We start from the raw sequence: 16953 nt of genomic DNA on the forward strand, positions 1-16953 counted from the left end.
AAAAAGAGTCTGTCGACAACGGATGGTGCTGGATTAATTTAATTCTTGATGAATTCAAACTGACGCTGGACAGTTGCATTTGAGGTGAAGGCATTTGTCATGGGATATAAACCAACAAGCTTAGCAACTTTTCAGATTGTGGACTCCCAACTCCCAGTGGAAATGTGGGAGGTGAAGTCCGCGCATCTTAAAAAGTTGCCAAGTTTGAAAAACAAGAGTAAAAAAAGGCTGTTCACTTTGAAACAGACAAAACTTTACAAAAGCAGCTGAAGAGAAACGGCAAGGAGCATGGGCTGAGTTTTCATGAAATGAACCAAAATGTGGGGTTTCGAAAATGGAGGCGGTAGTGAGAATGGTTAGAAATAAAATGCAAAAGCAGGGCGGGTGCAAGCAAAGGCAATGTGGATGGCTATTTGGATGCAAGGTTGTTTTTGAAAATTAATTGGCTTTGGGACATAGATAGATGTAGCCAGTGGCTGCACAAATTGGCCACAGGGGGAGATGGAGTCCAACACGTTTCCAGGGGATTCTGTTGCTAAAGACTGTCCTGATTATTGATTTTTCTACACTCTTAATACAATGTTTCTGGGCAATTGGCTGAGGAATTCTGGGAGACAAAATCCAAACATCTTAACGTTGCCAAAGTTGAGAAATATCATTCTAGAAACAAACTCCTATACACTTCAGTCACCCTGAGAAAGTTTAGGAGCAGATGAGTGGGCCAAATTTACATTAGTTGTCAAATCCATTTATTTGGGGTATGGTGGTGAATGAAGATGTTATTGTCCTCTACCCCGTGAAAATTTGACAGACTGCCCTACACCACTTTCCAAGTTTGATATCCCTTGATAGCTGAAATTGGACAAAGGTCTGTTGCTTAAAGTAATTTCAGATATATGCTTCCATGATTAGGTGATACTGAAAGCAAAATATTAATAATGCTAGCTGTTCTCCATCGTTTCAAGAAAAAAAGGGGTGGCATAGGAATTGTTTTATCCCGCTACTTTCTTATAAAGTATTAGAAAATGTATTAGGAAACTATAACCCTGATGGCGCAGTGGTTGGAATACAGTATTGCAGGCTAACTCTGCTCATAGTCAGGAATTAGATCCTGACAGGCTCAAAGTTGACTCAGCCTCCCATCCTTCTGAGGTTGGTAAAATGAGGACCCAGATTGTTGGGGACAATATGTTGACATTGTAAACCACTCAGAGTGCTGTAAAGCAGGGGTCCCCAACCACCGATCCGCGGACCGGTACCGGTCCGTGGAACAAGTCCTACCGGGCCACTGGCTTGCTGGGCGCCACCATCTTGTTTTGATGAAAAAGTGCTTCCGGTGAGCTTTTCCGGTAGAAAGCTCACCGGAAGCACTTTTTCATCAAAACAAGATGGCGGCGCCCAGCTGATGTCGGTACCGGGCCGCGCCATAAAAAGGTTGGGGATACCGGGCCGCGGTGTAAAAAAGGTTGGGGATCACTGCTGTAAAGCACTATCAAGTACAGTAAAATATAAGTCCTATTGCTATAACAAAATATATCTTTTCATTTTCTCAAAGAAAATGTTTTTCAAAGGAAAACAAAGAGCCCAACCAGACAGCTTGCTACTTCTATCTCCAAAATATCCTTGTTCTAAACCTGTTCACATCATGTTTCCCATTCTTTATTAAATGCCATTGCCTGACATTGCACAACCCAAATAATCAGAGGTGGTATTCAGCAGGTTCTGACCAGTTCTGGAGAACCGGTAGCGGAAATTTTGAGTAGTTTGGAGAACCGGCAAATACCACCTCTGACTGGAGATTTTACAGTATCCTTCCCCTGCCAGGCCCACCAAGCCACACCCACAGAACCCATAGTAAAAATTTTTGAATCCCACTACTGCAAATAATGCTATCTAAAATCACACAACTTATAACCTCAAATAAGCAAGCCACATATATACTGTAATGCCATTATCTTTTTCAGCTATGGAGTGCTGTAGAGAGAAACATCATTAAGTTATGACGTGTTTCTTTTCACACAATACTTTTCCTAAATCATAGTTTACTGAATAAAGCACTAAGTTGTAAGTGATGATGATTATGCTATCCATTCAGCTGTGTCTTGACTCTTGGCAATTCTATGGGCCAATTCTCTCCATATCTTCTGATATGGAAGCAATGATTCATAAACAAGAGTTTTGTTCATGCAACAGACTTAAACCAAAACAATCCATATTATGGTTCAGTCAGTGGTGCATGAATCCAAACACTAAGGACAACTCAGAAGTCCTAGTACTTTTGAAGAGTTTTATTAGTTGATTTGTTCCAACACAACTGCACACCAGAACTTATGCTTTCTTTACCTGGTGACTTGTCTACTAAAATATGGCATATACCTACTATTTCCTCATTTTATTTTCAGATATTTTAACTTTTATTAAACATGCTTTGATTATCCTCTTTCCTTTTTGCCAACACTCTTTCTTTGTATGGCTGTAGGTATATAAATTATAACACACTGTAGGTATTTTAATACTAAATAATTAGCTTAAGATTGAAACTATTATCGTGTAATATAAGCTGCAGTGCTTTTTCTCCTTTATATGCTTAATTTTGTATAAGAAGCTAAATAATTTATGCTTGAAATATTGACATCCTAAATCATAATTAATATTCATTTACATTTCTCCATTTTCAACATCTTAATCTTTTTAAGAAATATGTTAACTTTTATTAATTTTATATTATATATTGCACTGAAATAAAATTATCAAGACTTATAACTAATAAAAGGGAAAAACAATGCATTTGCTTAATCGTATCAATATCTACAGTATATATATATCTATATCTCTGTATCTATCAGTCTATCTATCTAGACACATACACACACACAACTGACACTGGATGGTTTACAATAGCATATAATACATGTGCTATATTTTTCAAAGATATGTTAAGCATTTGTGTGAACATAATCTGTATGTACAGATCATTTTTTGTTTCTGCATCATAAGAAACATGAGAGAAATTCTCATGTTTGTCAAAAACCAGACTATAATGTAGGCAGTTATTAGGTTTTACAAGCTGAAATCACATATTGCGCTAAGCCACACTCTTCTTTGTTTGGGTTTGACCTATGGCTTTTGTGGATTCAGCCATTACACTTCATAAAATATTGTTTGTTATGTCTTCATATAACAAGCAGTATGAATAAATCATAAATATTTTTGGAATCACACTTAATGAGGTGTTTTAAATATTAGCTAATGAATGAAAAAGCCCTATGAAAATTGATTAGTGAAGTTTGGTCTTTGAACAAGAAGGCCTCAGAAAATAGATGAAATCCACATAAAAATTTTGCATAATTGCTTTTAGTGAATCTTTCCGCTCATTTCTTTCTTGGGAAGGAATTCAATATTCAACTTCTTTAAATGATTTAAATCTTAATTGTATTAGCAATCTTCTCTAGTATTTTCATTTTAGCAAATCTTTCTGTTTGTAAACAAGGCTGGATGGGACCTCAGGTCTTCTATCTAGTCCAATCCTTTGCCCAAGTCAGGAGTCCTTATAAAAATCTGGAGAAATGCCTGTGAAATATTTGATGGTGCACCCACAACTGTATACAGCAAGCTGTTCCAACTGATCGATCATTCTTATTGTCAGAAATTTCCTCCTTATTTCCAGGTTGGATGTCAAACTTCCACCCATTGCTTCTTGTCTTGCCCTCTTCCTTTTCCTATTGCTTATATATGTAGCCAGAAGGATTGGACCACCATCATAGCCAATCACATTGATTCTCATTAGAGTTAAACCAGTGCACTAAGAATTTTTTTTAAAAAAAGAAAAGGGATCTGTGTAAATTATGCCAGTTGTATGTTAGTGGTGTTGATATCAAATCAGTAGGATTAAATTGATTTAAACACTAGCACACTGTTGGGCTGCCATTTTACTACTTGGGTTTAACATATTACTATCAATGTTAGGAGGGTAGAATAAGATGATTTATAGAATGAGGGTTTAAAATAAATGCTTTAGAGGGATCTGATCCATTTGCTTGCACCCTAGCTCTACCGTTTAGTACAAAAAAAGTAGTGAAAGGCTATCTTTACACTAGGATTGACATTGCATTAACGTTACTCATAACTGGCAAATGATCAAGGACATTAAATAAGTGAGGCTGAACAAGGGCCAACCAAAAATGTTGCTTCCTTATAAATGATGTGTATGCATTTCCTGCCATACTCTTAATATTTTTTCATGTCCAACTGATTAGCTTGCTTGCTGAGAGTAATTGGACTGATATTAAGATTCTTTAAAGTGTCTTAAAATAGTCTTTTTTTTTTAAATAAAATGCTGTCTTCGTATCTTTTTCAACATGAAGAGAGCTTATACTGTAAAGATATTTCCTTCATTGATGCCCAGAATCCTTAACTCAGTGAAAGCTAATTTGAGCAAGGTTTTTCAAGAGACAGCCATCTGCCAAGTGATTACTTGGTGCAAATGTAAGCACTTGGCAAGCTATTTAACAGCATTTTTTGAAGCCAGAGGACAGGATTTTACCACATTTCCTGTGGCTAGGGTCATCCATAAGTTGTAGATGTAATTTTTGTAATACGAATGAACTGTTTATAAATATTGATCGCTGTTTGAATGGCTGTTTTATACAACATGGATAGCCATAATGTGCCTTATTTGGTTTAAGTTGTGTGTGTGTGTGTGTGTGTGTTTTAATGCAGACATTCTGGTCTGAAAAGCCTGGTTTATTGTTTAGCATGTTAGATGAACCCAGTGAATTTCACTTCCTCACGTCAGCAACATTGGCTCCAAGTAAAGGAATTTTGTTTTTTTTAGAAGCCAAGGACACCAAGCACAGACTGCTTGACCAGCAGACAGATTATTACATGTTTTTGTGGGTTATTATATTTTTTCCTATCAGTATTTATTTTCTTCAATGAAAACTTCTGCATTTTTTAAAAAAGTGACAGTTTTGAGCAAAATGTGTGCATATGTATTGTGTAAACTGATTTGTCTGTTAATGATTTAGATTGTAGATTTCACAAATCGTGGATCCTAAATAAAACATATTTACTCAAGCCAGGAACTAGGATAATGTAGGAATTCACCTGCCTACTTTTTGCTGTTAGAGCCTTTTATGTTCAAAATCTCTCTAGGGTTGGGGAATTTTTATCAGAAAGTATGTTTGTAAAAAAAATATTCAGAAATCACCCCTATTTGCCCCTTTTTGATTAAAATTTGGCATCCATAAAGGCTGCTGTTAATTAACAATAAATACACAAATAAGACATGTATTTATATGTGGTGACTTGGAAGACAAGCTCTAGTACATGAATTAATATATTTTTGTCTGCTTGGCATATGTTTGATAAGAATAAGGAAAACTTCTCTGCTATAGAATTTTGCTTTATCCAAATAGCAGCTGTTTGCAATTTTTCTGAGCTTCCAGAAAGTCATTAAGACAGATGGGGCAATCGAAATATACATTAAGAGGGCAATTTATCAAAGAGATGTTCATTTTGACTGCCTTGCTCAGCATGACCTTTGCAAATGCCCCCCATCTCTTTACTTCTGATAGGATTTTTGATAGGCTTAAATAGGTACCACTAGCTTTCTCTTTGAGATCTTGGACATCAAACATCTTTGTAGAGATCCATATATCCTTCTTGGTATTCACCACATTGGCTCCACATATCACAGAAGTCACAAAATCATAGAAGTAAAAGGGCTAGGAAATCCAGATCCCTGTTAGTGGAAAAAGCAAAGTAATTTCACCTAAATGTCTAAATTTGTGTGAAGGCTTCTAGTACAGAAGCACCTATTTTCACAGTAGGTAAGTGGTCCTAATATCAAATTGCTGTTCTTTGTTTGTTTGGTTTTTTTTTACATTTAGTCAGAATATGCTGCCCTTTAGTTAAATCCAGTGTTCCATGACCTGTCCTTGTTCCATGTGACATATTTCCAGCCACTTGAAGAGTGCTGTCATGCTCTATCTCAGCCTTCTCTTCTCAAGTCTAAATAGAACTTGTTGTCTAGTCACTTGATCGTCTTCACAGACATTCTCTGAACCAGTTCCAGTTTTTCTGAATCCTCAAAGTGTGGTGGCCAAAACTGGATGCAGTATTCAAGTACAACCAAGGCAAAACAAAGTGCAACAATTACTTCTTAGGATCTGGAAACAATATTTTTATTGATGCCACCCAAAATTGCATTTGCCTTTTTTACAGTCAAATCACACTGCAACGCATGTTCCCTTTGAAGACAGTTGCTATTCCAAGATTGTTCCCCTTCACAAGTACCATTGTTAAGACTTATGGGTGTGGGAGAAGTCATGTGTGTGTAGCAGAAGCCATTTTTTGCTTTGATATCCATACTTTTGATTTTTGATTTCTAATTTAAGAATTTTGTGTTTGCTTCTGCTGCAATTGATTCTGTTGTTTTCTGTTTACTTCTCTTCAAGGCAGTTTTGAGATGTATTGTTCTTTTGGATTATTAACTATGTTTTTTCCGAATTAGATCTTTATTCCCTCCAATACATTACTAAGCTCATTAATAAAATAATAAATATTAATATAAAGGACCCAGGATCGGATCGGATGGCATTCTCTTAAGTCTGTTAGAATTAAGATGAAACTAGGGAGGTCCTTCTTTGAGTCCTGTTTTTTCAGCTACCTTTAACTAGCTTGCTATTTAGAACAACTCTTTCTGGAGTAATCTTGAGAAATCTAGGATGACCCAGTAATTATCAATTATTTATTCAATTTCTATAGTTGCCCAATTTAACCAAGTGAATCTGGGTGGTTTATAATTCTAAAATTATAAAGTAAGACAATAAAACAGTGAAAACATCCAGAAAATACATATAGCAATCTGAATAATTAGCTAACTGACAGTGAAGAAAAGGAACCTTTTGTTGGGGACCGCCGGTGGCTGATGGAGCTGGCAGCAGAGTGATGTGGTTGAGGAGGAACCTGGGGCAGTCTTGGAGGCTAAGGAAGGCTCTGACCAGGGCTCTGCATCAGAGGCAGAGATAGGGGCAGGCTGGCAGTCATCAACTGCCTTCAGACTCAGACTTTTAGAGTCTGAGTGAGGCGGGGGAGTTTCTGGAACCAGTTCCCAACCTGCGCATGCGCAGGGCTACTAGAAGACAAGAACAATTGAGAAAGCAGGGTCAACTCAGGAGTAACGCCACACCTCGGAGATGATTGGCCCCTCCCATAGGACATAGAGGAGAGAACGTGACGTGAGCTTTTGCAGGAAGCAATTAGTTCATCTGGTCGATTCAAGCTTTGAAAAGTTCTGTTTGATTCTGTGTCAAGTTTGGCCTTGCCTTGCCTCTGGCAATTAGTTCTCTGGCAGCATTCCAAGTGCGATAAGGTGGGTGTTTATAAACATTCCCCTGAAAGACTCTTTGTGAAGCCTTGCAGGCTGTGAATGAACGTAATTCACAGCCGTGGAAATAAAAGAGATTTTGGCGGAACTAAGGTTGTGTTTTATGCTTTCTAAGGAAGCCTAGGTCAGAACACCTTTAATATTGTTTAAAGATGATAAAAAATGTATCTCTTTATAACTTGCTCTAAAACCTTTCACTTATCAGTGTCTGAATCCATACTTTCATAGGTCCATAGTTCTCTAGAGATTCCTTTTACCTCTTTTAAAAGATACAGGCAATAATTTCTGTCCATGACTTAACTGAGCACATCGCTAGAATTCTCAGGTTTCAGCCAGAGCATCAATTGGTTCCTTCAGTAGTCTAGAGTGCGATACAAGTAAGTCCTTGATTTACGACTACAATTAAGCCCAAAATTTCTGTTGCTAATTGAGACACTTGTTAAGTGAGTTGTGCCCTATTACTTGCCACAGTTGTTCAGTGAATCACTGCACTTGTTAAATTAGTGATTTTGCTTGTCAGAAAAATCACAAAAAGTGATCACATGACCCTGGGACCCTCCATCCGTCATAAATATGAACCAGTTGCCAAGCATCTGAATTTTACTCACTATTCATGGGGATGCTGCAGTAGTCATAAGTGTGAAAAAATGGTCATGTCACTTTTTTCAGTGCTGTTGTATCTTCGAACATTCAGTAAATGAATTGAATCCTATGAACAGATAATCCTTCACTTACAAAGTCAAGGATTATCTGTTCATATGATTCTGGAAATTAAAACTCATTCAGAATGCATAATGTGTAACTTTTGAGCATGTTTCTCTCTACCTCAAGATTCAGACTATCTTCCTGGTGGAGGACGTACTTCCTTGTTGGAGCAGACTGAACCTTTTCTTTGTCACCTGTTAATATTTTGCTATTTCACTGAGCAGCTGATATATTCATTCTTTTCTTTTTCTTTGAGTGTGGCAGAATCCTTTTTTGTTTTGTTTTTTGTTTTGGTATTCTTTGATAGCTTCAGTTCATTCTGAAAGTTTTCTTTTCCTGAGATTGTAGCTCTGCAGTCCTGGGATATATGCTTGGATTTTTCTTTTGTAACTTTTCTCTCTTGTTGTCTTCCATTCATTTTTGGGTGAGCTCGGAGCCAGATACTAATTTTCACAAAGGTTTTGAGCTATTCTATTGGTTTCTTTGGCTATCTTCTATCTTTTATTTTCTTGGAACGGTTTGCAGTTGGGAATTCCTACAACATTGGACAACAGAAGCACAACACTGTTTCCCCCCCATTATCATTTCCTGTGAAATTTGCCATTGATGTGCATTTATTAAAATCTTAACTTTTTAAAAATCCAACGTAAACAAAGGAACCCACTCGGCATTGTTTTTACTTGATATCAAGAATTCCAGTCTTACAACCTCACTTTCTGTATCTCTTCTATTTTTATTCCCAGGTAAGGCCACTGTTGCTTAGTATGAGGTCAAGCTCATATCCTCCAAAGAGAAAATTTTCAGCAAGAAAGCAAACAACTTTTAGGAAAAATCATATATTGGAGAAATGGTGAAATTCCTGTAGATGTTGGGTAATTAAAGTTCCTATCACTATTCACACTTGTTGTCTGGTTTTGAAAAGCCAGGCATGAGTCTTCCCTTTGTTTGGAAAGTAATAACCAATGTCAACACTATGCAGCTTTTATTTATTCATTCACTTAAATTTAGAGGTTATAGTACTGTCAAATTTGTTGACATGAATTTCTGAGCAGATATGGATATTACTTTAACATCCTCCCTTTCCATTTTTTCTTCCCATTAGGTTTATCTTACATCAGTTAAAATGCATTTGCCTTCCTGCATGAAAAGTTCAAGCTCATCTGATTTCCCATACTCTATACTAATAGTCCTTGACTGGTTGCTTAGCAACTACTGTGTTTCTCATATAATAAGGCTGGGTCTTTTTTTTTTTTGAGCCCCGAAAAAAATGGCTAGGCCATCTTTTTGGGGGTGACTTAATTCCCCCCCCTTGCATCCTCGGGCGGACAGGCGGCGACGGCTTGGATGTTGACCTCGGCATTGGTGGGGCACTTCGTATCAGGAGACCTTCCGCCACCGTTGCTTTCCCTTCTCCCCGTGCTGCTGCGGCGTTTGGAGCATCGCCGCGGCATTTGGCGCAGCCACGCGGGGCTGGCCAGGGCTCCTCTCTGCAACCGGAGCCCGGCGGAGACACTCGGCTTCAGGCGCTCCTGTAACCGCTTTCCCAGGCATCATTCGAAGGCGAAGCCCATTCTTTTAAAAATGACGCCCTACTATGACAAAGCCTTCCTTGCCCAAGAGGGCAGCCCAACCCCATGTGGGGAGGCAAATCTCCCGGGGCCACAGTGCAGGATCGGCCCACTCCAGGAGAAGCGCCCAGCCACCATCCCTGCCTGGCACCGGGCAGAGCACGAAGAGCTTCGCCTGGGGTGCCCAGCACAGCTGACAGGCGGGCCCTCCTGTCCGGCAGTGGAGCTCTGGCCAAGGCAGCGAGCGCCTCCTTGCCGGGCCCTCCACTCATCCCACCAGGGCCACGCTGGAGCCGGATGGGCTGTGCAGAGCCGGGAAAGTGAGCCGTGGGTGTGCGCCCACCTGGCCAAGCGAAAGAGCCGGGCTGACCCGAGCTTGGCTTCCCAAGTCCCTCCAGCCCGACCCTGAAGGGGCCACTGGGAGAGGCTGCCCGAGGCAGTGATAGCGCCCATCCGTCTGTGGACAGAGAGGCAAGGAGACGGCCCGCACCGCGTCTTCCAAGCTGAGCCCCGAGTGAGCGCCTCTGCCCGATGCCTATGCCGCTACACCATTTGCAGCGTCGCCACCGCGTTTGGATCTGCCAGCGCGTTTGGAGATGCGTGGGGACGGGGACGGGCTGGGCGAGGGGTGGAAAGGACGGGCGGCTTCGGCTCTCCGCTGGACCCACCTCGCCTCCCTGTCCACTAATTAGGGAAATTAGGGAAGGAAAAAGGGAAGTGGATAGTGAGGGAAAGCAGGGGAAAAAGGAAAAAAAAGGCATTGACTTCCGACTCCTTTGGTGTGGTAAAATAAGGCATTAACATCTACCCTCAACTTTTTACTTTTCATAATAATATGAAGTCAAACATTTTCTCTTAGGTATTGTATAGTGCAACCCACATTTTTCTAGATGTCTGTCATTCAGATAATGCAGATGGTGGCTCAGGTAACCTAATCTCTCTTATGGACACCGTATGGGTAGCCATTCACCTGCGGTATTCCTTATCTTTCCAAGTCCTCTTCAATGAACTCAAAAGAGCTGAAAACACCAACTGAAGTTTCAGGTTCCTTTTGAGGTTTTTGATGTGCAAAATGCCTAAAAATCAGTGGTGGGATTCAAAAAATTTTTTACTACTGATTCTGTGGGCATGACTTGGTGGGCGTGGTAGGGGAAGGATACTGCAAAATCCCATTCCCACCTCACTAACCTGCTTTCCAGCTCCGTTCTCCTGTGCGGGGCAACAAAAGAAGACCCAGTTGATCAGCTGGGACTCAAGAGGCAGAGAATAGATGGGAGCAGGGACAGTCAGAGTTGGTATTTGCTGGTTCTCCGAACTTCTCAAAATTTTCGCTACCGGTTCTCCAGAACTGTTCAGAACCTGCTGAATTACCACCTCTGCTAAAATTGCTCCTGACAGTATTATTTGTCCACAGTTGATTAGCATTAGAGTAACTGATAGATGTAGGAAGTTGTTTTCACATTCCTAATCTATCCCCTTCCCTAGCTGATGGACCAGTATAGATTTCCTCAGTGTCATTTTGATAGTGAGTTACCATGACTTTTTTTCCTTGCCTTTTGACCCCCAGAGATCTCGTCTCCTTTTCAACAGTATCTTTTTCTTTCCCAGAAAACTCACAGCTTATCAGTTTTGCAAGGTCCCCACAGCTGCTTTTAAATTTGTGGAGATAAAAATATATATTCTGTGTTTCTTGCTTTTGATGTAAGCGTGGATCATCGGGCTTAGTCCTTTGTTTCTTTTTCCTCATAATGAGCTTTCTCTCTCAGTTCCTGCAGTAGCATTTGTTTTGTTTTAGCTGATAAAAAATTAATGTATCTTAGGAGTTTAAACATGGCTGCTTAATGCTGCAACCCTCTTTTTCTCTGAGCAGCACTGCAGATTTTCAGTTCCTGCAAATATGTTAATTTTTTCCCACAGGTAAGAAGATGCTACAAGTACCACAAGCATCCTGTTCATTCATCTTCCTATATGATACCAGTGCTGTCAAAACATCTGTTATTTGTTCCTTCCTTAGCCTCTTAGAACAGTCAAGTACACTGTGTTGACTTTTGTTTTGCTCTGCTTGAATTTCTATGTCAAACTTCTTGTTAATTCGTGCCTTGGAAACTTGCTGCCTTATATTCCTTTGGTCTCTGCCTCAGCCTGTGCTTACTCAGCAGAAAGCAGTAACTCCAAAACCCATAATAAGAAATCAACAACTCTTAAGAGGTATCCCTTGGAATTAGTAGTAATTGGGGAGGCGATGTTTCATTCCACACAGCTGATCACATAGGCCCTCCAAAGGAGTTAGTTTGTGGCTCTTTTATTTACCACTTTCACCTGATGATCTTAGCTACCAAAATCCAGGTAGCTTTTCTTATGTCCTTCCTTCCTCAGTTTGCTTGCTTCCTGACAATTCAGTTGGTTGTCTTCATTTTTGGAGTATTTAGTACTATGAAATAAACCTCTGTAGTTTGTGAATCATAGTTCATGACTGGGTGTATTGTGTGATCCTGGGAAGATGGGCTATTTAACCATGGTTGAAACATGGCTTGCTATAATCCATTAGTTCGGTTTATATGCTTTTATAACTTTCCTTTTTCTGTTATGCCTTTGCACGTTTGTGTACCAAACACTATGGGACCATGTTTATGAAGTTGTGTTACTTATGGTTTTCAGTTTATTTCTATGAGGAATATAATTTGAGCCCTCTGCAGCATCTTGCTCTAATTATATTTCTAGTCAACAAATATTGTACTTGTAGATTTCTTTCAAAGGCCAGTTTTGTTTTAATATTAGCTCTGGGTTTTGGTTGGGTTGTAAACATCTAACAAGCCATATTGACTATGCCAGAATCAAACAAACCAAAAACATTTGAACAGAAGGGTAACTACATGGCTCCAGGACTGCATGTAAACTCCACATTGCCTTTTAGTAGCCTTTGGACTTCCCTTTGAACATGATTGCTAAAGACCGACCAGGAAGTTTCTTGCAAGAAAAACTGCAGTTTTAATCCTAAAATAAAAATATCACAAAATTTAAAAAGACAAAACTTTATTCCAAATTGTCCCGCCCATATGTGTGATACTTCCCACTCCTTTGAATGTTATGGGATTAATCACTATGACTTGTAGACACGATGAATGGATTGTCACACTGCATGAACACAACTCTTTCCTCCTTCCCTGAATAGAGGCTTACTAGACACATCTTCACTGAAGTTACGTGAAAATATATGAATATTCAAATCTTGTAATTTGGGGGATTTTTTCCAAACCCCAGCCTATGAGAGCCGTAGTTGTTTTTAATATTGAATCTTGCATACAAACATTTTATCCTTGGGCCCCTTCTTAGAGCATGACTTCATTTAATAATAATATTTATGGCACACAAATCTGGGTAGCAACAGCCCTGTGGAGTCTGAAGATCTTAAATGTCAAATTGCATTTATCACACAGTTTTTACCCTTCAAGAGCCAAGCTTCCAAATATGACCACACACATTCCAGTTTAATTACTTTGAAAACTTTCCAAAAGATAAAGTTGCTATTTAAAAAGTTTATAATTTACATTTCAACCCCAATCCAAACTACACTAATCTTCAAAGGGAGTTGAACTTTATTTATTACTTTAGAGGATGGATTATTTTACATGTAATTCAAATGGACTACTAACAGTGTTTTCACGCATACTCTGTATTATACTATTTGTGTGGCCATGATGAGGTAACAAGATACATATTTCATTTAGAATCACTGTTAGAAATCAGCTATTGGCATTAGTGGAACAGCGTTTGAATAGGTTGTTTGAAAATACAGTTTTATGTCTACTTACTCTCTATAGTACTCTTGAGGTACTTTCTACAGCCCTAAGAAAAATTACAATAAGGAGAAATGAGAGGATACCCCATTTTGTCTTAGAAATGAAGTGCTAACCCTATATTGAAAATCAGTTGTAGTCACTCTTTCCCAGCTGGAATTGATTTATTCATTTTAAAAATTGTATTAGCCTCGCCTTTTGTCAATATGGTTTAAATCAGTGTCTTTCAAAACTTGGCAACTTTTCAGATGTGTGGGCTTCAACTTCCAGAATTTCCCAGCAGTATGCTGGTTAGGGAATTCTGGGAGTTGAAGCCCACACATCTTAAAGCTGCCAAAGTTGAGAAACACTCCTTTAAATCGTTCTGCAGCAACTCCCTGTATCTGCATACTATTACAGCCCAGCGTCAACCCTCCTCCTTTCCAAGTGCAGCTCAGGAACGCTGGTGTCTGCTTTTTTCCTGGTACATCTGTTTCCAAGCATCCTGGTATCTTCCCATTCAAGAATTGTGAGAAAGCTGAGAGGAAAAAAATGGGATGAACTCTTAATATAAACAATCAACAATGAGAAAGGAGTTCCTTAGTTGCTTTTCGCCTAAATAACCATTCAGTCCAAGCTGCAAAAAGGGTCTAGGAAGAAGAGATTCAAACAGAGAGATTCCACCTTAATGAATCCATTAATAATAGAGGGCTGGACATGGTTACCTTAATGCCACCCCCCCCCATTAATACTCCTTGAAATCCATGATTCTTGCTTCCTTGACTGGGTTCTGCAGTATGGAATTGACAGATGTAAACGTTGCAACACAATCTGGCTTTGTTTAGGCTTCATACTAAATCACAGTTTATGGGAAAGATACTGCTTGAGCTTCTGAATTAAGCATTCCCTTACCTGTTTCCTTAAAGCATTTATTTCCTGGTTTAAACTAACCAATTTGTCACTGCTGTGCTAAATCATGATTTTAGTCAAGCCCATTTTATCCAACCCAACTAGGAAGAGATTTTCTCTTAAATTTATAGTCTTGAGCATCACATGAAGAATCTCTTAGTTTTTTAAACTATTCATAATGGTCTTATTCACTTATTGCACTAAGTTGAAATCAAAAGAATCCATTATGTCTAGACCCCAACATGTGAAAATAGTCATTGTGGTTTAAAGCAATATTTGGTTGGTTAAACCAGCAAAACATCTCAGGCCTGAAATGTTCTTTTAAAACTGACCAGAAATTATTTTAATCTAAAAACCTTGATTCAAATGCAAAGACAAATCACTTCTCATGTAAAGAAAAACTAAATTTGACAGGAATCCTAATGATTATGTGGGAGGGGAAAATAAAGTTGAAAATATGCAAAGTAAAGGTTTTCTCTTTTGCACATGTTGTTCTCTGTTGTGCTTGAACCATGCTGACTGTAATCCAATTCAGATGATCCACATAAAGTTACAAGGATTTGATCAACCATAAGATAGCAGCACAGAGATAGAGAAAACTCTTGTTGTTTCTCTCTACTGACTGAATCAGACTCTAATGTTAATAAAATTTATCAACTCTCAGTCTTTGAACTAGCTCTTGATCTCTGGAAAGATCAGTCAATATTATTCTTTATGGCCTACATTCAATTTGTTGTACCGTAAGTACTGTTCTTGTTTCATAAAATAGCAGGATAATTCTGTTGTATGCCATATTTTTCTCACCATGATTTTTACACATTATGATTATTTGTTCTTTTTTTATATGTATCTTGTTTGAATTATTTAAATTGTATTTTGAACTTTCTATTATTTTAGTAGTTTTTGAGAAAATGGAATTATTGAATAATGCAGCACAGATCTGGTAGCCCTGAAAGAGAAATGACTGACTGACTGTCTCTATCCATCCATCCATCCATCCATCCATTTCCACCATTTGTTCAGGATCAGTTTACATAATCATCTATTCATATTGCAAAATTGTTTTCTTTGTTGGTTGTATATTATGTTGTAACTAAAGAATTTAATGTATTGTTTGAACTTTGCCTTTCCATGTATTCTTCATAAAGAATACAGTACCTCTTGGAGAATGCTATAATGCACCTTTCATGCTGAACTGCTGCATTTCTACATGCAGAGAGATACTTGTGAGAGACCATTCAATCTCTGGCTCCAAATGATGCAATAGAAAGTTAAGTTATACCACTTGATCTTGCTGATGAGACATTTTTAAAATATTTGTTGCAATGCTATTATTCATTGCTTCCAATGCAGTGGTGGGATTAAATTTTTTTTACTACCGGTTCTGTGGGCGTGGCTTGGTGGGCATGGCAGGGGAAGGATACTGCAAAATCCCATTCCCTCCCCACCCCACTAACCTGCTTTCCAGCTCCGTTCTCCCATGCAGGGCAACAAAAGAAGACCCAGCCGATCAGCTGGGACTTGGGAGGCAGAGAATAGATGGCTAGTCAGAGGTGGTATTTGCAGGTTCTCTGAACTACTCAAAATTTCTGCTACCGGTTCTCCAGAACTGTTCAGAACCTGCTGAATACCCACCTCTGTTCCAATGACTTCTCATTCAAGGTACTAGTCTAGTCTATGCCTCTTTAACGTATTGTTCAGGTTGCCCTTTAAACCTCATGACTTCAAGGATTACAGAAGGATGCCAGGATCATAAGAAAATGGCTGTCATTCCTTCAGTAAAATTAATATTTTAGAAATAACTATCTCTGCAAACTGCATACAAGATCAACTACATCTGTTGTACCTTTTGCCATCCTAACATAATAAGTCATGCCTCCCATACTGTTCCTAGTTCATCTAGCAGAGTTTTTTTGCAGCTACTGCATATATATATATGTGTGTGTGTGTGTGTGTATGTATGTATGCATGCATGTGTATGTGTATGTATGTATATATATATGTGTATATATATATATATGCATGCATGTGTGTATATATGTATGTCGTGTTGGCTGTGACTGATGGTAATTGTAATACAATACATCTAGAGGGTGCCAGGGTGGGGAAGGCTGTCTTGAGAGATCTTCAAAATGGCAAGAATGGTAAAGATCACACTGAAATATATTTTTGAGGTTAATTCTAAATTATTCAGCAGTAATGCAATTTTCTACTCAGGGACATGCGTCATTATCCCCAGTGGTATGAATAACATTGGGGAATGAACAAAGATAGCATCCCTGTCTGATAACAGAACTAGGCCTTGGGGGGGCCAAAATTTCCAGTAGAATATCTCTACCCCTTTCTTCCTGCTACATTTTATCTCAGTAGAAGATATAAGAGGACAGTTTTTTTAGTTCGCTGATGTCAATAGTTCAGTAATGGGAGCTCATGTGGAGACCTGAAATAGAGAAATAACAGTTTGGTTTTAATTGATTTGTTTGTTACCTGCTTTTAAATATATAAATCTGTTGGATCATTTCGAATGCCTCGTGGCAACTGATTCATATTTATGATGGTTCCAGGGTCATGTGATCCCCTTTTGCGATCTTCTGACAAGCAAAGT

General features: G+C 38.7%; 1 protein-coding gene across 1 annotated transcript in view; it reads left to right on the plus strand.

The window, feature by feature from the left end:
* Positions 1–16953, plus strand: part of WNT5B (Wnt family member 5B) — a 125167-nt gene that overhangs the window by 71120 nt on the left and 37094 nt on the right. The gene's annotated exons all lie outside the window — the stretch shown is intronic.

Source organism: Notechis scutatus, chromosome 6 (genome assembly GCF_049901735.1).
Source record: "Notechis scutatus isolate UNSWTSFEM ecotype Mainland chromosome 6, rNotScu1.2, whole genome shotgun sequence".
Taxonomy (NCBI): Eukaryota; Metazoa; Chordata; class Lepidosauria; order Squamata; family Elapidae; genus Notechis; species Notechis scutatus.